At 44.8% G+C, this 18,913-nt stretch overlaps 1 protein-coding gene across 1 annotated transcript in view; it reads right to left on the bottom strand.

The window, feature by feature from the left end:
- MED13L (mediator complex subunit 13L) overlaps positions 1 to 5,855 on the bottom strand; it is a 324,575-nt gene extending 318,720 nt beyond the window's left edge. The window contains exon 1 of the mRNA XM_032168588.1: positions 5,822 to 5,855. The gene's annotated coding sequence lies outside the window, so the exon portion shown is untranslated. The remainder of the gene's footprint in view (positions 1 to 5,821) is intronic.
- Between the last annotated feature and the right edge of the window lie 13,058 nt (positions 5,856 to 18,913).

The following is an 18,913-nucleotide window of genomic DNA, read 5'->3' as shown; positions in this document are numbered from 1 at the left end:
ATTAAATGTAATTTCTTAAAATAGAAATGTTATGACAGGCCAGGTGCGGTGGCTCACGCCTGTAATCCCAGCACTTTGGGAGGCCGAGGCGGGCAGATCACGAGGTCAGGAGATCGAGACCATCCTGGCTAACACGGTGAAACCCCGTTTCTACTAAAAATACAAAAAAAAAATTAGCCAGGCATGGTGGCGGGCGCCTGTAGTTCCAGCTACTCGGGAGGCTGAGGCAGGAGGATGGCGTGAACCTGGGAGGCAGAGCTTGCAGTGAGCCGCGATCGCGCCACTGCACGCCAGCCTGGGCCACAGAGCAAGACTCCATCTCAAAAAAAAAAAAAAAAAAGAAACGTTACAACGAAACACAAATTCTGGTGGCCAACATCACACAACAGTTTGTAAAGCAGATCTGTACAAAATACATCTGAAATAAATGACACTAATAACAACGTTGCATGTATTTTTTTCATTTCTACAGTTGCAATGCACAGTTCAATAATAATAGTAATACCTAATATTCAACCATACTACTAATTCTCATAAAATTTGTCTAATCTCGCTAACTGGTTAGCTCCTGTGAAATAAATGTATCATTCACTTCCAAAAACACACACACACACACACACACACACACAAATCAGTACTCTTACTACTAGCTTTAAAGAAAGGGAACATTGTTATTATTGTTATTTTCTTCAATCAAAAATAAGTCGAATGTTCCAAAAAAAAATCTACTCTTTGATTCAAAGTTGAGAGAGAGCTGAATTAACTGTTCATAAAAAATTAACAATTTTTCTGTTGTCTAACAGTTTCTCATTTTATAAATATGTAAATGGTAATATTTACATATTTTCATTGAGATAAGAATTTCATCTCAATTTTAAATTATTAGGCAAAAATAATTATGGAACAAAATTAACTTGGTTATCACAATTTACAGCACTAGTACAAACTGGTGAGAGAGATCTCTGGAAGTGTTAAGGAATACAATTAAAAACCAGGCTGGCCGGGCGCGGTGGCTCACGCCTGTAATCCCAGCACTTTGAGAGGCCGAGGCAGGCGGAACACAAGGTCAGGAGTTCCAGACCAGCCTGACCAACATGGCAAAACCCCATTTCTACTAAAAACACAAATAAATTAGACAGGCATGGTGGCAGGCGCCTGTAATCCCAGCTGCTGGGAGGCTGAGGCAAGAGAATCCCTTGAACCCGGGAGTTGAATGTTGCAGTGAGCCGAGACTTCGCCACTGCACTCCAGCCTGGGTGACAGAGTGGGACTCCGGTCTCAAAAAAAAAAACCAAAACAAACAAACAAAAAAAATGATAAGCTATATAAGCACCTGGCATAAACTCAATAAAAACATACTATCCTAAACGCACCCCCTTGCCCATTCTTCTCACAAAGAATAGGCCCTACCTAACTTCTTCCCAATGAGTACTTCAAGCAACATCCACAGCAAAATATTTGTAGCATACAGGCCTAAGGTACATTACTGTCTCTTTAAAATTATGAACTCATCACACGTACAAATGGCTCTTTAAAACGGTCCAGTAAACTGCTACACTATGCCTTAAATTGCTGTCTATTATGTACTTAAAAATATTTACTAGCAATTGGAGGTTAATATGGCAACTATTACCGGGTGGCAATTATTGCTATTAAAAATATATAAATACTGTAACACCATGTGCTACTAACAACAAAATGCTAAACCGAAAACATACATTAACAAATTGTAAATATTTTCATTACAGAAAATGACAGCCAGGCGCAGTGGCTCATGCCTGTAATCCCAGCACTTTGGGAGGCCGAGCCAGGTGGATCACCTAAGGTCGGGAGTTCGAGACCAGCCTGACCAACATGAAGAAACCCCGTCTCTACTAAAAATACAAAATTAGCCGGGTGTGGTGGCGCATGCCTGTAATCCCAGGTATTCGGGAGGCTGAGGGAGGAGAATCGCTAGAACCTGGGAGGCAGAGGTTGCGGTGAACTGAGATGGCACCTTTGCACTCCAGCCTGAGCAACAAGGTGAAACTCCGTCTCAAAAACATAAAAAATAAAAACAAAGAAAATGAACCATCATAGAAAAAAATGCTTTAAACATAAATTATAAAATCACAATGAACTGGTACAAAAAAATACCTTGTGTATTTTGGCACTTTGAAAATTAGAGAAATCATTCCCTTTTCCTAATTTCCATTTCATAGTCCACCCTATTTTGTTCTAGGGCAAAAAATAATAATAATAATTTTAGAGTTTCTACATTTACAACTATCTTCCCTTTCTGCAAAAAAAAAACCCCTTAAGACAAAAAGAAAGTAGGTCAACAATAGATTATCTTAAAAACTTCAAATACAGAATTAATGGTCTTCAATAGGAATTACGTACTAACGGGTGTACGAGTGTCTCAATTCAGCAAGAATTTGAGATTATCACCCAATTATCCATAGTCAGGAAGATTCTAAGCAAATAAAACATGAAAGTGGACCATAAATATCTAAGAATTAGAGATCACTGCCTCATATCGAAGAGAACATATTTAAATCTAGTTAAAGGGCACAAAATCAGTTTCTCCATATTAACTCAATCGAGAAAAATAAATATCTACTTAACATCCAGAAATTACATCTTCTCACAAGAATGAGTTCACATACCATAGGGTGCACTGTTACACTTTTCAAAAAGGCAGATTTAACACACTTAACTGAATGATTAACTGAGTGAATATATAAAAAGTCACCCAGAAATGTGATGGACAGCATAAGAAAATAGTTTTGAGTCAGAAAGGCACAGCCAGGCATGCACTTCATGCAGCAGCTACAAGTCTCACAGCAGTTAGAATAAGAAACTCATACAATGACCCATATCATATATACACAATGGCATTTTTCACACGTTCGGAAAAGGGAATGGATGCTGAAAAATTAAAGAAATTAATATGTATAGCTATGTGCCCAGGAGAGTACGAATTTGTTTGTTAATTCCGTGCAGTAAAAAATCAGAAAATAAGTAAAAGACTAGCAGAAATCTTAAAGTGTCTCATTGATTGCACAATCAACTTTTGGTAAGCCATAATGAACACCTCAAGGTAATGGAAACTGGGTGGGTATTACCATGGTAAAGAACTTTAATCTCTTATTTCAATCTAACTAATGAGAGTATCTAGGTAAATTCTTTATAAATACTTTTCTCTGCAAAAAACCAAAAAACAAAAAAACCCTGCAGGCCAAAAGAAAAAAATGCATGCTATTATTAAACCATAAAGCGCTCTTATAAAAAACATGATTTTGAACAAGGGATTACATCTCCTTCAGAAATAACTATGATATACAATGTACTTTGGGCAACATATTTTTAATATTCCAGGTTGCTGCTGCTGTATAGCATTTTCAAAAAAAAAAAAAATCTCAATTTGGAATCAGAAAAATGTACAAGTCAGCAGTTTCATTAATTTAGATTTCCTCAATAGCACCTTATCCACACTCCATGTACAAGAGAACGAAGACATTCTACGTTCCTTTAAAAAAAAAATCAACTAAGCATTACTACGGTTCTCTAGTTCGAAGTTGCTACTTAAAAAATAATTCTTTTTAAAAAAGCATATTCAAAAATCAATCCCTTGGTTTAAAGAGGTTTAGGGGAGAAATATCGCAAACACAAACCTTTAGTTAGTTATCAAAGTACAGAATCCTCTCCTACAAAATTGCTTCTCCAAAAGAATCTCAAGCATTTTATCTCTGTAACGTTATCATCCTTACTTAAGCTTTTTTTAAAAAAAAAAAAAAAAAAGACAAAAGAAATGATATACCCTAAAGACTGGCTATACATATACTTTCATTTGTCTACAGAATCCGTATATACACAGCCATTACCAGTCAGCATAATATATGATAATTTGGGAGATCGCTCTACTTGGTTATTTTAATTACCTGTAAGTGTCAATGTGGTCACCAGTAACCACACAAAAACCATTTTAAATACCCCTTGATCAGTATGTTTGCTAATCTATGAAAGTCCCTGAACCTGACTGATACTAAATGATAAGACTGAGGAGGGAAAAAGAAGAGGCAAAAGGGGGTTTTACTCCCACACACCAAAAAATCAAGGGAAAATTATCACAATACTAAGAGAAAGAATTCCAACTTATAAATGAATTTTAAGACTAAATATCTGGATTAAAATATTTCATTTAAAAAAATTTACCTGATTTTACTAGAGTGAGAGCAATGATACTATGTCTTTGTAGGTAAAAATCACGTGTCGATTTTTTGGTCTGCATTGTAACACATTTAATAAAGTAACACTTTCATTTGAAAAGTTGGCGAGAATTTGCATTTCTCCATTAGTCTCATAGCAAAAAGGCATCTATGCCACCCATAATTAAATGTAACTAATTACAATTTGAACACTAAATTATTTATCCAGTGTAAACAAGGATTAAGAGGGAAATAATGCTTCTATCTACAGCGGGGGTTACAGAAAATAATTTCCAAAATGCATGCTCTCCAAAAGGGACTCACCACCCCCTAAAAAAAAAACAGGGTACACAACTTAAAATAAGGTGGGTGTTTTTAAGGCTAAATTAAATAAACCGTTCAGCCAATTTTCCAATTATATTCTACGCTTGAAACGTAATTGCCTTACATCTGTTTACAAATCTTTGCTCAATATTTAAACAAATTCGTACTCTCCTGGGCACATAGCTATACATACAGTAACTCATGCACAAAGCACATATTTAAAGACCACGCACTGCAATTATTAGCCTAAACGCCAGGTTTAACAACGTGAATGTTTTCGGAGGTAGGTAATACGACCCAATAAAAAGCAAAGATGGCATTTACCACCAAATGTCACTGCCACCGCCAGGAAAAGAGTTGCTGGAGCCCTATACATTTTTAATTTCGATGAATCTAGACGCCGTCGGCGAGTGCCAGGCTTCCACGAGAACAATTGACACCCTAACTGCTTCAAGATTAAGGCAGGCGATTCAAATCCGAAGAAAAGTTGTCAATTATCAGACAGAGAGAGAGCGAGAGGGGCGAAGGCAGATAAAAGCGATGTTATCAAACCGACCAGCTTGTTGCTTTTGTGTGTGTGTGTGTGTGTGTGTGTGTGTGTGTGTAGTCGTTGTTAGGATAGAGAAAACAGTTTTTAAAAGACATAGGAGGAGAGAAAGAAGAAAAAGCTTTCTCCACCTTCCGTCGGCTCGGTGCAATGGCTTTACGGCTCTCCAGCGTAGTAAGCCCCGAGAGGCAGGCGGCTGTCGATGTTTACAATCGCGGGAGCTTCGGGTGCAAGAGTCCTTTCGTGACACAATCGCATTCAATCAACTATTTTAGGGCGAAATTGCAGGTGTCATTATGGAATTTAAAAAAAATTCAAAATGCAGGCGGGCGGGCAGGCAGCCGATCCGACAACGGGAGAAGAGGTTGCCGATCGGAGGCGCGGCAGCACAAGGCAAAGCCTTCCACATTTACGGGGGGAAAAAAGGGGGGAAAGGGGAGGAGAAGGGGAGTGCGATTGCAACAGAGGGTGGGCGTTCGAAGTGCGACCCAGAATCCGCAGCTCCGAGACTTCCACATGCAAATTCCACGCCGAGCGCCGCGCTCACAAATGATTTTTAAAGAGCCAAATAAACACTGGATGGGATCCAAGGCGAGAGAGAGACGATCCAAAAGGGGGAGAATCGGCGAGAGGCGAACGGCGGGGAGACGCGAGGGAGGGGCGAAGTCCCGGCGGCGGGAGGAGAAAGTTGGTCGGCGGCGGAGGTCGGGGACCCCCCCCTTCCCCGGCACAGCCCCCTCCCCGCAGCCCAGCTACTCACCAGCGAAAAGAGGTTGGAGTGACAATCCTCCAGGCTCGCCTGCCTCGTGATCCTCCGACCCGGCCGCCAGGGGGGATGTCGGAGTCGCCGGCCGGGGGGGGCCACCGGGGGGGGGGGCCGGGCCCCCCGCCGAGGGAGGAGGGCCGGGGGGAGGCGGCGGCCGGGGACGCCGGGCCGGCTGTGGGGGGTCCGGGGACCGGGGTCCTTCTGTCGGGGGGGGGGCGGCGGGGGGCGCTGTCCGTGCGGCCCGGCGCCCTCCCCGCCTCTCAGGGCCGCCGCTGCCTCCCGGGCCGGCGCTGCGGGCCGGCCGCCGCCTCCGCCTTCCCTGCTCCTCAGCCGCCGCCGCCGCCGCTGCTGCCGCCGCCTTGTTTATCTCCAGCCACCGACTCCCCCTCGGCCCCCGCCGGCGCGCGAGGGGAGGCGAGCCCCGGAGCCGCCGCCGCCGCCTCGGAGCCGCCGCCGCCGCGGAGCGCGAACTCGCGAAGGGGGGGGTGCGGACGAAGCCAGCGGGCGACCCCGGCAGCCGAGCGACGTCCCCTCCTTCCTCTTCCTCCCCCACCCCCCCCTCCTCCCCAGTCAGCCTCGCTTCTCCTCCCTCCCCGGGCTCGCTTGCTCTGACAGCAATGGCGGCCGCCGACCGCGGCTCGGCCCGCCATTGGCTGGCGCCTGGTCACGTGACGGGCGCCGGCCGCGCGGGGGGAGCGAGGGGCGGGCGGGGGAGGGGTCCGGAGTGGTGGCGGCGGCGGCGGCGGCGGCGGTGGCGGCTCGCGGGAGGCGCTGCTGAGCCGAGCGCGGCCGGGTTCTCGGGCCGGGAAGAGGGAGAGAGGGTGGCGGAGAGGGAGAGAAAGAAGTGCGGGCGGCCGGGCTCCCCGGCGGGCGGCGGACTGCCGGCCCGTGGCTGCCGTGGGCTGCCCCTCGTGGCCGCCCCGCCCCCTCGCGGTGCACTGATCGTGGCGGGGCGGGACCGTGGGTCCTGGGCACGCCCGTGGTGGCCGCGGAGGAGGGCGCAGGACCCCCGGCCTGTGCCCTCGCAGCCCAGGTCGGCTGGCGTGGCGCGGCGGCCGCGATGTGAGCCACGCAGCGGGTCCGAGTGCTCTGGTGAGTGTGTCCTCGGAGGCTCGCGCTGCCGTCCGCCTTTTACAGAGGAGAAAACTGAAGCACAAAGGGATTAAGTCACTTGCCCGAGGTCGCACACTTGGGAAGAGGAGTTATGATTCGAACCCGCGCACAGTGAAGCCAAGCTCTTGGACAAGGTTTCACAGGCTTCGCCCAGGGATATTCATGGCTGCCATAGAGGGAGCGCTTACTGTGTTCCAGGCACTGTGCGTTTAATACAGAAATGTTTATTGAGCCCTTACTCCTAGTTTACTGTGTGCACTCATTCATTCATTCATTCATCACATAAATGTTTCCTGAGCTCCTGCTGTGTGCCAGAATCTGTTATAACTTCCAGGCACTGTGCTAAGGCTGTGTTGGGAGCAGACCCTTTCTCCTGGCGTCATTCATTCAATAACCAACATTTCCTGAGAGTATATGGCCTGGGAGTCCAGAGGAGTGCTGCTATGAAGAGAGGCTCTCCCAGTCCTCAAGAAACGGATCCCCGAAAAGGGGGAGGAGAAAACAATGTCTTCACTAATAAGCCTCCAAACATGGAACAGCCAGCTGTTTCAGGTAGATTAAACTAAGCTAAAAGAGGAAGAGTCGATGGCTGGCACAGTGGCTCACGCCGGTAATCCTAGCGGAGGTTTAAGACCAGCCTGAGCAATGTGGCAAGACCCCCCGTCACGACAAAAAAAAAAAAAAAAATACAAAAATTAGCCAGGCGTAGTATGGCATGTGCCTGTAGCCCTAGCTACTAGAGAGGCTGAGGTGGGAGGATAACTTGAGCCCTGGAGGCAGAGGCTGCAGAGAGCCCAGTGAGCCGAGATCGCATCACCGTACTCCAGCCTGAGTGACAGAGAGAGGCCCTGTCTCAAAAAAAAAAAAAAAAGAGGAAGAGTAGAAAGCAGGGAAGAGATGAGAGTGTATAATAAAAGGAGAGAAGTCTTAAACACGTGAATTGAGTTTTGGAACTACCACAAATACTGCTAAAGCAAAACTCATGAGCAACATGTTATAATGTGTATTATCATGCAACATATTGTTACAATAAATGTCCTTACCTACATTATTTCACATAATCCGCAGAACAACCACCCAAAGTAGATATTGTTATTATTCTTAGGCTGTAATTAGGTAAAACTCAGAGGTGTGCAGTGACATCCCCAATCTCTCAGTTAGTGCATGGCTCAAACTCAGGTCCATCTGACTCCAGAGCCCGAGCATGAATTCAGGAGGCTCCTTAGAAAGATGCCTCTGGCTGGCTTTGCCATCCCTCTAATTGCATTACTTTGACCAACATAGTTTAACTCTTTGAGCCTCATTTCCTAATTTCAAAAATTGATCCTGATTGCTGACCCAATGACCTCAGGCCAATATTGAGAATTTCTGTTAAGATACTGTTGATGGTCGGGTGCAGTGGCTCACGCCTGTAATCCGTGCACTTTAGAAGGCGAAGTCAGGCAGACCACCTGAGGTGAAGAGCTCGAGACCACCTTGGCCAACATGATGAAACCCTGTCTCTACTAAAAATACTAAAAATACGAAAATTAGCCGGGTGTGGTGGCATGTGCCTGTAGTCCCAGCTACTTGAGAGGCTGAGACAAGAGAATTGTTTGAACCCAGGAAGCAGAGGTTGCAGTGAACAGAGATTGCGCCACTACACACCAGCCTGGGTGACAGAGCGAGACTCCATAAAAAAAATAAAATAAAATAAAATAAATAAATAAATAAAGATACTGTCGATAAAAGTAAAAAAAAAAAAACCACTCTGTCAACGTACACCGTGTTACTTAGGCCTGGGCAATTCAAGGGTATAATGCCCGTCATATCAGATTCCATATATTTACATCAGAGGTGAAGGTGGTTTTATCCTACTCACCCGGTGACCAAATTGTCATTCTTCAGCAGGTTTAGGTTTAAGTAGAAATAGTAATAGGCCAGGTGCAGTGGCTCACACCTGTAGTCCCAGCACTTTGGGAGGCCAAGGCCAGTGGATCGCTTGAGTCCAGGAATTCAAGACTAGCCAAGGCAACCTGACAAACTCTCGTCTCTACAAAAAAATTAGCTGGGTGCTCACCTGTAGTCCCAGCTACCCGGGAGGCTGAGATAGGAGGATCGCTTGAGCCTAGGAATTTGAGGCTACAGTGAGCCATGATCTTGTCACTGCACTTCAGCCTGTGTGACAGACACCCTCTCTCGAAAACTCAAATAATAATGATAAATCTTTCAGAGCAAAGCCTAATAGAAACATGAACAAAGGACTTGGACAGTTTACAGAATAGAGAAGACCACCTTTTAAATGCAGTCATGTACTGCATTTTGGGCAACAATGGACCACATATATGACAATGGTCCCATAAGATTATAATACCATACTTGTACTGTACTTTTTCTAAGCTTAGATGTGTTTAGATACACAAACACCATTATATTACAACTGCCTACAGTATTCAGTACAGTAACATGCCATACAGGTTTGTAGCCTAGGAGCAATAGGCTATACCATTTAGCCTACGTGTGTAGTAGACTATCTCACCTAGGTTTGTGCAAGTGCACTTTATGATGTTTGTACAATGAGGAAATCACCAATGTTACATTTCTCAGAACGCATCCCCATCATTGACACTTGATTGTATATAAAATGATACTCAACCTCACTCGTTATTGGCTGAATGTTTGTGTCCTCCCCAAACTTCATATGTTGAAACTCTACTCACCACTGTAAAGATATTTGAAGGTGGAGCCCTTGGGAGGTAATTAGCATAAGGGTGGAGCCCTCGTGATGGAATTAGTGCCCTTATAGGATGAGACACAAGGGAGTTTGCTTCTCTCTCTCTGCTGTGTGAAGACATAACCAAGAAGAGGGTCCTTACCAGGAACTGAAATGGCCAGCACCTGATCGTGGACTTTCCAGCCTCCAGAACTGTGTGAAATAAATGTCTGTTGTTTAAAGCCACCCAGTCTATGGTAATTTGTTATAGCAGCTGGAGCCAACTAACACACTCATCATAAGAAAAAGCAGAAATTAAAGCCACAAGAAATATTGACAGTATTTTAAAAGCTTAGACAAATGTAGAGAGAAGTAGGACTCTCATACACTGCTGGTGGGAATATAAATTAACACCGTAGCTTTGGATATCCATTCAACTAGCATCAAAATCTATAATGCACACACCCTTTGACCCAGCTGTTCGACTTCTAGAAGTTTATCCAACAAAGATACTTGTACGAGTGTATAAAGACATGCAGTGCAGGGATATGAACTATAGCATTGTTTGTAGGGTACAAACTAGAAACATGTCCATCATTTGGGGAATAGTTAACAATATAATTTAACCCCATGCAGCCATTAAAAATAATGAGTTAGTGCTATCTGCACTAATATGGAATAATCTCAAAAATAGATTATTTATTGAGATACCTCAGGAAGGGTAACAAGAAACTAGTAGTAACATTAGTTGCCTCTAAGGAGGGGAACTAGGGGGACTGGGAGTTGGAGTGGGATTACTTTTTACTGTACTGTTTGCATTTTCTTTTTTCCTTTGTTTAAAAGAACCAAATGTTGGCCGGGTGCTGTGGCTCACGCCTGTAATCCTAGAATCCTAGAACTGGGAGGACAAGGTGAGTGGATAATTTGAGGTCAGGAGTTCGAGACTAGCCCGACCAACATGGTGAAACCCCATCCCTACTAAAAATACAGAAATTAGGCAGGCATGGTGATGCACGCCTATAATCCCAGCTATTTGGGTGGCTGAGGCAGTAGATTGCTTGAACCCCGCAGGTGGAGGTTGCAGTGAGCCAAGCTTATGCCACTGCACTCTAAACTCTAACCTGGGCGATGGAGTGAGCCTCTGTCTCAAAAATAAATAAATAAAATAACCAAATGAATATATAACCATTCAGTGCAGTAAGTTATAAACAACAAAAATCAATAAATAAAATTGAAAACAAGGTAATCAATCAAATAGCATCATAAAAGTAAAAGCAAGTAGAGAAAACAAAACAAAAAAGAAGAAAGAAAAATACCCTCATCCACGAAGATTTTCTTGGCTGTCAGAGACCCCAAAGAAGAGAAAACACTAGAAGTGCTGCTTGTAGTTGTGCTGACACCATGAATACAGAATGGGAACCCAAGGGCAGCCAGTTGCAGTCTCAAATGCACTACGGAGCAGCCTATGATCCTGGACAAGCCAGTCAAGCTTTCAGGGCCTCAGTTTCCTCGTGTGTGAAAACAGCAACTCGGGTGATCTTTCAGATCGTTTCTAGCAATGAAATTCTTTGACACTGCACAGTTGAAATTACTGCTAAAGATCCACAGAATTCTCACTCAATAGAGAAAGCAATGGGAGTTGATGAGAAATCTCAGGAGATAAGATTAAAAGAAAACAAAACAAAACCATCAACTGACTAACAGGAAGCAGAAAGGAACAAGGCTCACAGATGTCGCAGTCCAGTTCCTTCTGTGGAAGGCACCTGATAACCATCCTCATGACTTGGTTTCCCCATTTGTGAGACTGCCTGCTGCCCAGCGGGAAACTGAAGTCCCAGGTTTTAGAACGACAGGTTAGTTCCCTTTCATGGTTACTAAATGTAATGGCAGAGAGAAAATGGAAGCAAAAATATGACCAGAGGAGGAACCATCTATTAGAAAGACCGCAGGAAGCTGCCACAGCTGCAGTGTGGGAGCATTTTGTAGGAGTTAAGAATGTCGCTTCAGAATAAGAGACACCTGGGTTCCAATCTCTGCTCTGTTGTGCTCTAGCTGTGAGGCCTCGAGCAGGTCATTTAACCCCTGTGACCCTCATTTCTTCCTGTGCATTGACCTCCCAGAGCGATAGCTCAGGGAAAGTTCTTAGCACAGTGCCTGACTCCAAAGGTGATGATCAATACATTATAACCCTCACAGCCACTTGTGCATTCTTGTACGGGAAAGAGCATCACCCAGTCATATCACATGAAGAGTTTTTCCCTGTATAACCTAAACTTTATTGAATTTATTTCATTGCAAATGACAAAAGTACAGAATGCCAGCTATAGAAATATACCAAGAAAAGGGGAATACTCTTCCCTCTACCCCACTGAGATAACCAAATTTCACACGTGGTTGTAGATAACCACTCTCTTTCCTCTAGACTCATACCAACCAACACAACTTAAAGACACATTTCTAAGGGAATTTTTTTTTTTACTTTGTATGAAAATGGGATCGTGTCACATATATTACTTTGCAATCTGCTTTTTCCACTTAATAGTTTATCACAAATACACCTCTAGGCCTATATATCTGCATCTAACTCATTCTTTTATTAGTTGTATAATGTTTCATAGAACACCTGTGCCATAATTTATCAATTATTCCCCTATTCCTGAACATTCAGGGATTTTCCAGTGTTTTCCTACTTTAAATAAGGGTGCAATAAATAGCCTTATCCATATATCCTTATGTACTGACAGTTTTATTCCCGTAGAATAAAATCCCCAAAATAGGATTGCTTTTTTATTGTTAATAAATGTGTGTTTTTATTGTTAATAAATACAGCCAGAAGACTTTCCCCCAAAGGTTGCAGCAATTCACATTTCACAGTCCCTGGAGCTATACAGGAAGAGTGTACACTTCCTTACAATTTTGCCAGCATTTGGATGTTGCCTAATCTTTTGAAATTGTTGCCAACCTAATAGGTGAAAAAATGGTATCGTTTGTTTGCTTTTTTTTTTTTTTTTGAGACAGAATCTCACTCTGTCACCCAGGCTGGAGTGCCCTGATGTGATCTTGGGTCACTGCAACCTCCACCTCCCGGCTTCAAGAGATTCTCCTACCTAAGCCTCCCGAGTAGCTGGGATTACAGGCGTGCACCACTACGCTCGACTAATTTTTGTTGTTTTAGTAGAGAGGGGGCTTCGCCATATTGGCCAGGCTGGTTTCAAACTCCTGACCTCAAGTGATCTGCCCGCCTCGGCCTCCCAAAGTTCTGGGATTACTGACGTGAGCCACCGTGCCCAGCCTGCATTTGCTTTCCCTGAAACTCTAGTGAGGTTGATCTTCTCTTAGGCATCACAACCATTTGCATTTCCTCTTGAGTTGTTTGCTGTTAGCAGCTTCAAACAAAAGAGAACCAAGTTCAGTTCCAATGAGACCAATAAGAAGCTTGCCACAATGACAGAACCTGGTCTTTGGTCACTCTCCCCTGGCATGGACAAGATAATTCATTCCACAATTGCATAAAGATTTTCTGAACATCTTTCATGCGGTAGGCTGATACTTTTCATTCCCTTTCATAATTCAATTTTTAACTTGAGACATTTCAAGTCTCCTCTTAAATGGTTTTATACCAATCGAGCTATGCTGTCTTGGGCAATAACAGTTTTGCTCATAACCACTAAGGATTTCCTAATTGTTCCAACCTCTCCCCTAAGACAGTACAGAGGATGAAGTAAAAACAACAGCAGTTATCGCTGATTTGGAGAGGTAGTGTCTGCAGGTCACTGGTTGAGGCATGAGTAAGAGCAAGTGCTTTAGAATTGGACAAGACCTGGTTCAAATCCCAGCTCTGCCATTACTCTTCTGACCACCTTGGGCTGTGATTTAAACCTCTGTACCTGGCTTTTCTCATCCCTAAAGCAAGTTCATGTTCATACCAGCCTCCTAGAACTCTTGTGGCCATTCAGTGAGTTACTGTACACAAAGCACTTGGTACCTGCCTGATACGTAGTAAGTGTTAATACATGTTAGCTTTATCATTAACCTCCAGAGCTCGTTTTATAAAACAAAGGAGGAGGCCGAACTCCAAGAAACACCACCAAAAAAGTAATTTAAGCAATGATTTGAGTTGTTAGAAGTTCCAATGAGATTAATTTAACTGCATTTAGTGGCATTTTGCCTACACCTTCTGTACACTTAAGAAGGCCTCTTTGCCTCGGGTAATGCTGATTCTAGTAGCCCACAGTGAACTGCTTTCAAATAGCCCATCATAAAGCCTGAGGAAGTTGTGAACAGTGTCCCCTGATATTTTTCTTTGATGACACTGCTGCTGCTTGACCAAAAAAGGGGTGAACTATATTTCTATATTTATAATTTTTTTGGCCTCCACAAAGTTTCTTACACATTGCAGGCTATGGCCATCACAGGTGGTGAAATGTGTCACCTGGAACTAAATTCTGCTTTCTCTGGACAGACATATATATATACACATGCACGCATACACACACCAGAAACCTGAATGGTCCCAATGTACAACAGCCAACTCAGGTTTTAGGGAAACAAAATCATTTTTAAGAAAAGAGAGTGAGATCGTGCCACAGCACTACAGCCTGGGTTACAGAATGAGACTCTGTCTTTAAAGAAAGAAAGGAAGTAAGAAAAGAAAAGAGAATGTTCATGAGGTGTGGATTCTCTAACTTTTTTTCTCCAGGGGTGTGTAAGTGTGAGTTCAAGGCTCATGAAAGTAAGGGGCTGTCCAGGTGGCCCTGAGCCGGGTCTCACTCTGGTAGGGAAGATGCCAACTTCTCTGCCAACTCTGTCAGAACATCTCACCCTTTCTGTTTTCTATGCTCCAGGCCAGGTCCAAGCACCCAGGCTCCTGGAGGGGCTTTATGAGGAAGACAAATGTCTCTTTAACGGTGGCCTTAATTAGGGACTTCAGCAAGGTCCGGATGGGTAAGAAGGCAACTGATCTAGCCACCCTACACTGGCGATACTCCTCTTTGAGTACCCACATCCAGGTCCTGGCATGTTAGACAAAGGCCACCATGCTCCAGGGATCACACTCAGTTCCTCCAAACTCTCTGGCACCTTGAGTCCTCAGGCCTGAGAAGACATTTCTTTTTTTTTTTTTTTTTTTGAAACGGAGTCTCACTCTGTCGCCCAGGCTGCAGTGCAGTGGCACAATCTCGGCTCACTGCAAGCTCCACCTCCCGGGTTCACGGCATTCTCCCGCCTCAGCCTCCCGAGTAGCGGGGACCACAGGCACCCGCCACCACGCCCGGCTAATTTTTTTTTTTTTTTTGTATTTTTAGTAGAGACGGGGTTTCATCATTCACAGGATGGTCTCAATCTCCTGACCTCGTGATCCGCCCGCCTCAGCCTCCCAAAGTGCTGGGATTACAGGCTGAGCCACTACGCCCGGCCGAGAAGACATTGCTTGTTCTCAAGCACAGGTGTACTGGCTTCCTGCTGGCTGGGTCCCTGCCCCCGGGGCCCGATCTTGCTTTCTGCAACAGATCTTTTATTTAAAAGCACGCCTGCCCAGGCACAGTGGCTCACACCTGTAATCTCAGCACTTTGGGAGGCTGAGTCGAGTGGATCACTTGAGGCCAGGAGTTCAAGACCAGTCTGGCCAACATGGTGAAACCCCATCTCTACTAAAAATACAAAAATTAGCCGGGTGTGGTGGCACATGCCTATAATTCCAGCTCCTCCGGGGGCTGAGGCATTGAACCCAGGAGGCAGAGGTTGCTGAGCCGAGATTGTACCACTGCACTCCAGCCTGGGCAACAGAGCGAGATTCTATCTCGAAAAACAATAAAAGAAAAACAAAACACCACACGTGAAACTCAAGTCATCCCTTTGTCTTCCCTTTGCCCCAGTGACAGGTTCCTTGGGCTTCTCTAGTCACTTGGGTACTAAATTCTCATCAAAGGTGATGCAAGCAGGGGAGCTCACCTCTGCTGCTTGGGTCTCAGTTTTCCCTTCTTAAAATGGACTGCCAAGCCGGGTGCGGTGGCTCACGCCTATAATCCCAGCACCTTGGGAGGATGAGGCGGGTGGATCACGAGGTCAGGGGTTTGAGACCAGCCTGACCAATGTGGTGAAACCCCATCTCTACTAAAAATACAAAAATTAGCTGGGCGTGGTGGCGAGCGCCTGTAATCCCAGCTACTTAGGAGGCTGAGGCAGGAGAATTGCTTGAACCTGAGAGGCAGAAGTTGCAGTGAGCCGAGATCGTGCCACTGCACTCCAGCCTGGGCGACAGAGTGAGACTCCATCTCAAAAAAAAAAAAAAAGTGGACTGCCAAACTCTTAGGATGTTGGAGAGTCATCATCAATTGGTTTTTTAAATTGCGAACACAATTTCTCTATTTTCAGATGCGCGGACTGCAAGAGTCTATCGTGGATGGAAATGGAGTTTGTGTATAGAGTCACTCTGTTGCTGCTGTCGGTACAGATCGCTTCCCCAAGGAAATAAATTACATTTCATTCTCTATATATTGTTTACTTTATAGTCTCTTGATCTTACTTTGCTGACTTCTTGTTGTAGATTTTTCGGTAACTTGCTTCCCACTTAATCACAACAGCTTCTGTAAATGTTAGCGAGCTGTGTTATGGGGATTTGCTACCGGCGTTTCACAACGGTTACTGAACATATAAACCCCTTCTTTATTCTACCAAAAAAAAAAAAAAAAAAAAAAAAAAGGCTCGGTAAATATTCCCCTCACTTACAAAAAAATATAGACCCCTAAAATGATTTCCCAATGAGTAGATTTTATTTCATGTTAACCATGCAACTACTCGAAACACATTTAGGGTTGTTCTGTATTTGTGGTTTTATGAGGAGTTCACTGTTTACTTAGCATGTGCATTTCTGATGAGCCTGTCCATTATAATCTAATCAGTCACTATTCAAAATTCTAACAGAAGAAAGACTTTCTTCTCCCACCTCCTGGCAGAGCTAGTTAGCCAAGACACACCCAGTTATACTACTCCTTATCATGCCATCTTTCCAGGAGGCTCTTTTCTGAGTGTGTTTATCAGGCTCATTTTATGCTAGGCATCTAATCTTCCCAACTATCTTGGAGATAAGTCCTATCCCAGAACCCATTTTACAGATGAGATAACTGAGGCCCAGAGAGATGAAGTGATTTGCCCGAGGGCACACGCCCTGGAAGTACAAGGCAGAGCATGAACTTTGGCCACTACGACCTCCTGTACTAAGATGAAGCTGAGAGAACTCCCCTGCCCCCAGTGCTTCAGACACTCTCTGCCCCTTGTTCTGAGTTCTCCGCCTTTTTTACCAGCCAGGTATGACCCCCCACCCAGTTGTCTTACAGGGGCCTGCAGCAATACAGCTGGGCCACTTAGCAGCCACTCGCTCTTAAGTGGCCTTACCATTCGGAGACTCCATTTTCTCATCCATAATGTGGGCGTAATTATATGGACCTCACGGGAAAGTCAGTAATAATGATAAGCACGGGCATGTTTACTAAGATCTTCAAATGTGCTGGGTACTGAGCCAGGTACTTTGCACCATGGTCTTACTGAATCCTCCCAACACCCCTTCGAAGTAGATACTATTATGATCCCTCTTTATAGATGGGCAAACTGAAGGACAAAATGAAATATCCAGAATGTGCCACCACCCAAACCCAAGCCACAGTCCCTTTGTTGCTGTCACTCCTTCTGCCCCCAGCCCTCCTAAGTTCTATTCTCCACATGGCAACCAGCGGGATCCTGTTCAAACCTAAGTCCTATCATGTCACTCCACTGCTCTAAATTCTTCCATGGCTCCCATCTCACTCAGACATGTCACCATGGCCTGCAGGGTCCTATGGAAACAGGCCTTGTGCTCTGGCCCTCAGACCTCATTTTTTCCAGCCTTCCCAGTGCACACCCTGCTACAGGCATGCTGATTGCCCCTTGGCTGTTTCACACACTCAGGTCCCTTGCAGAGCCCTTTTCCCCAGGGCATTCATACAGCTCCCTTCCTCACTTTGTTGGGTCAGATGTCCCCATGTCAGAAGCCCTCTTAGACCACTGCACTGAAAACATCATGCCCCTCCCTCTCACACCCCGCACTATGTTTACTTTTCTCTTGGCATCTAGAGTCACCTGACTGGCTCACATCTATAATCCTAGTATTTTGGGAGGCCAAGGTGGGAGGATAGCTTGAGGCCAGGTGTTCCAGACCAGCCTGGGCAACATAGTGAGACCCTGTCTCTGCAAAAAATACAAAAAATTTAATGGGTTTTTACATGTGACAGAAAAATTAAAAAAAAAAAAGGCCAGGCTTGGTGGTGCATGCTGGTGGTGCCAGCTACTCAGGAGGCTGAAGTTGGAGGATCACTTGAGCCTGGGCAATTGAGGCTGCGGTGAGCAGTGATCACACCAATGCACTTCAGCCTGGGTGACAGAGTGGGACTCTGTCTCAAAAAAAGAAAAAAATGTTAGGCTGGGCACGGTGGCTCACACCTGTAATCCCAGCATTTTGGGAGGCCAAGGCGAGCAGATCACCTGAGGTCAGGAGTTTGAGACCAGCCTGACCAACATGGAGAAACCCCGTCTCTACTAAAAATACAAAAATTAGCCAGGCATGGTGGTGGGTGCCTGTAATCCCAGCTACTCGGGAGGCTGAGCAGAAGAATCGCTTAAACCCAGAAGGTGGAGCTTGCAGTGAGCTGAGATCACGCCACTGCACTCCAGCCTGGGCAACAGAGTGAGACTCAGTCTCAAAAATAAAAAATAAGCCGGATGTGGTCGGCTCACTCCTGTAATCCCAGCACTTTGAGAGGCCGAGGCAAGCGGATCACAAGGTCAGGAGATCGAGACTATCCTGGCTAACATGGTGAAACCCCGTCTCTACTAAAAATACAAAAAAATTAGCCAGGCGTGGTGGTGGGCACCTGTAGTGCCACCTACTCGGGAGGCTGAGGCAGGAGAATCCCTTGAATCCAGGAGGCAGAGTTTGCAGTGAGCCGAGATCACGCCCCTGCACTCCAGCCTGGGTGGCTGTCTCAGAAAAAAAAAAAAAAAAAAGATAAATAAATAAATAAAAATTTTAAAAAATGGAGAGACGATTAAAGTCACTTAACATATCATACATTTATCTTTATATATTTTTGCCTGTCTTCTGCTCCATCTATTAGAATGTAAACCCCGTGAGGGCAGGGTCTTGAGGGGTTTTTCCCGTTTGTTTACTGCCATATCCACAATGCCTATAACGTTGCTGGCATTTAACAAATATTTGCTGAACGAAGGAATACACAATAATCCAGTACTAT

Source organism: Hylobates moloch, unplaced genomic scaffold, assembly GCF_009828535.3.
Source record: "Hylobates moloch isolate HMO894 unplaced genomic scaffold, HMol_V3 SCAFFOLD_12, whole genome shotgun sequence".
Lineage (NCBI taxonomy): Eukaryota > Metazoa > Chordata > Mammalia > Primates > Hylobatidae > Hylobates > Hylobates moloch.
The sequence above is the reverse complement of the archived record's forward strand: the minus strand, read 5'-3'. Positions and strand labels throughout refer to the sequence as shown.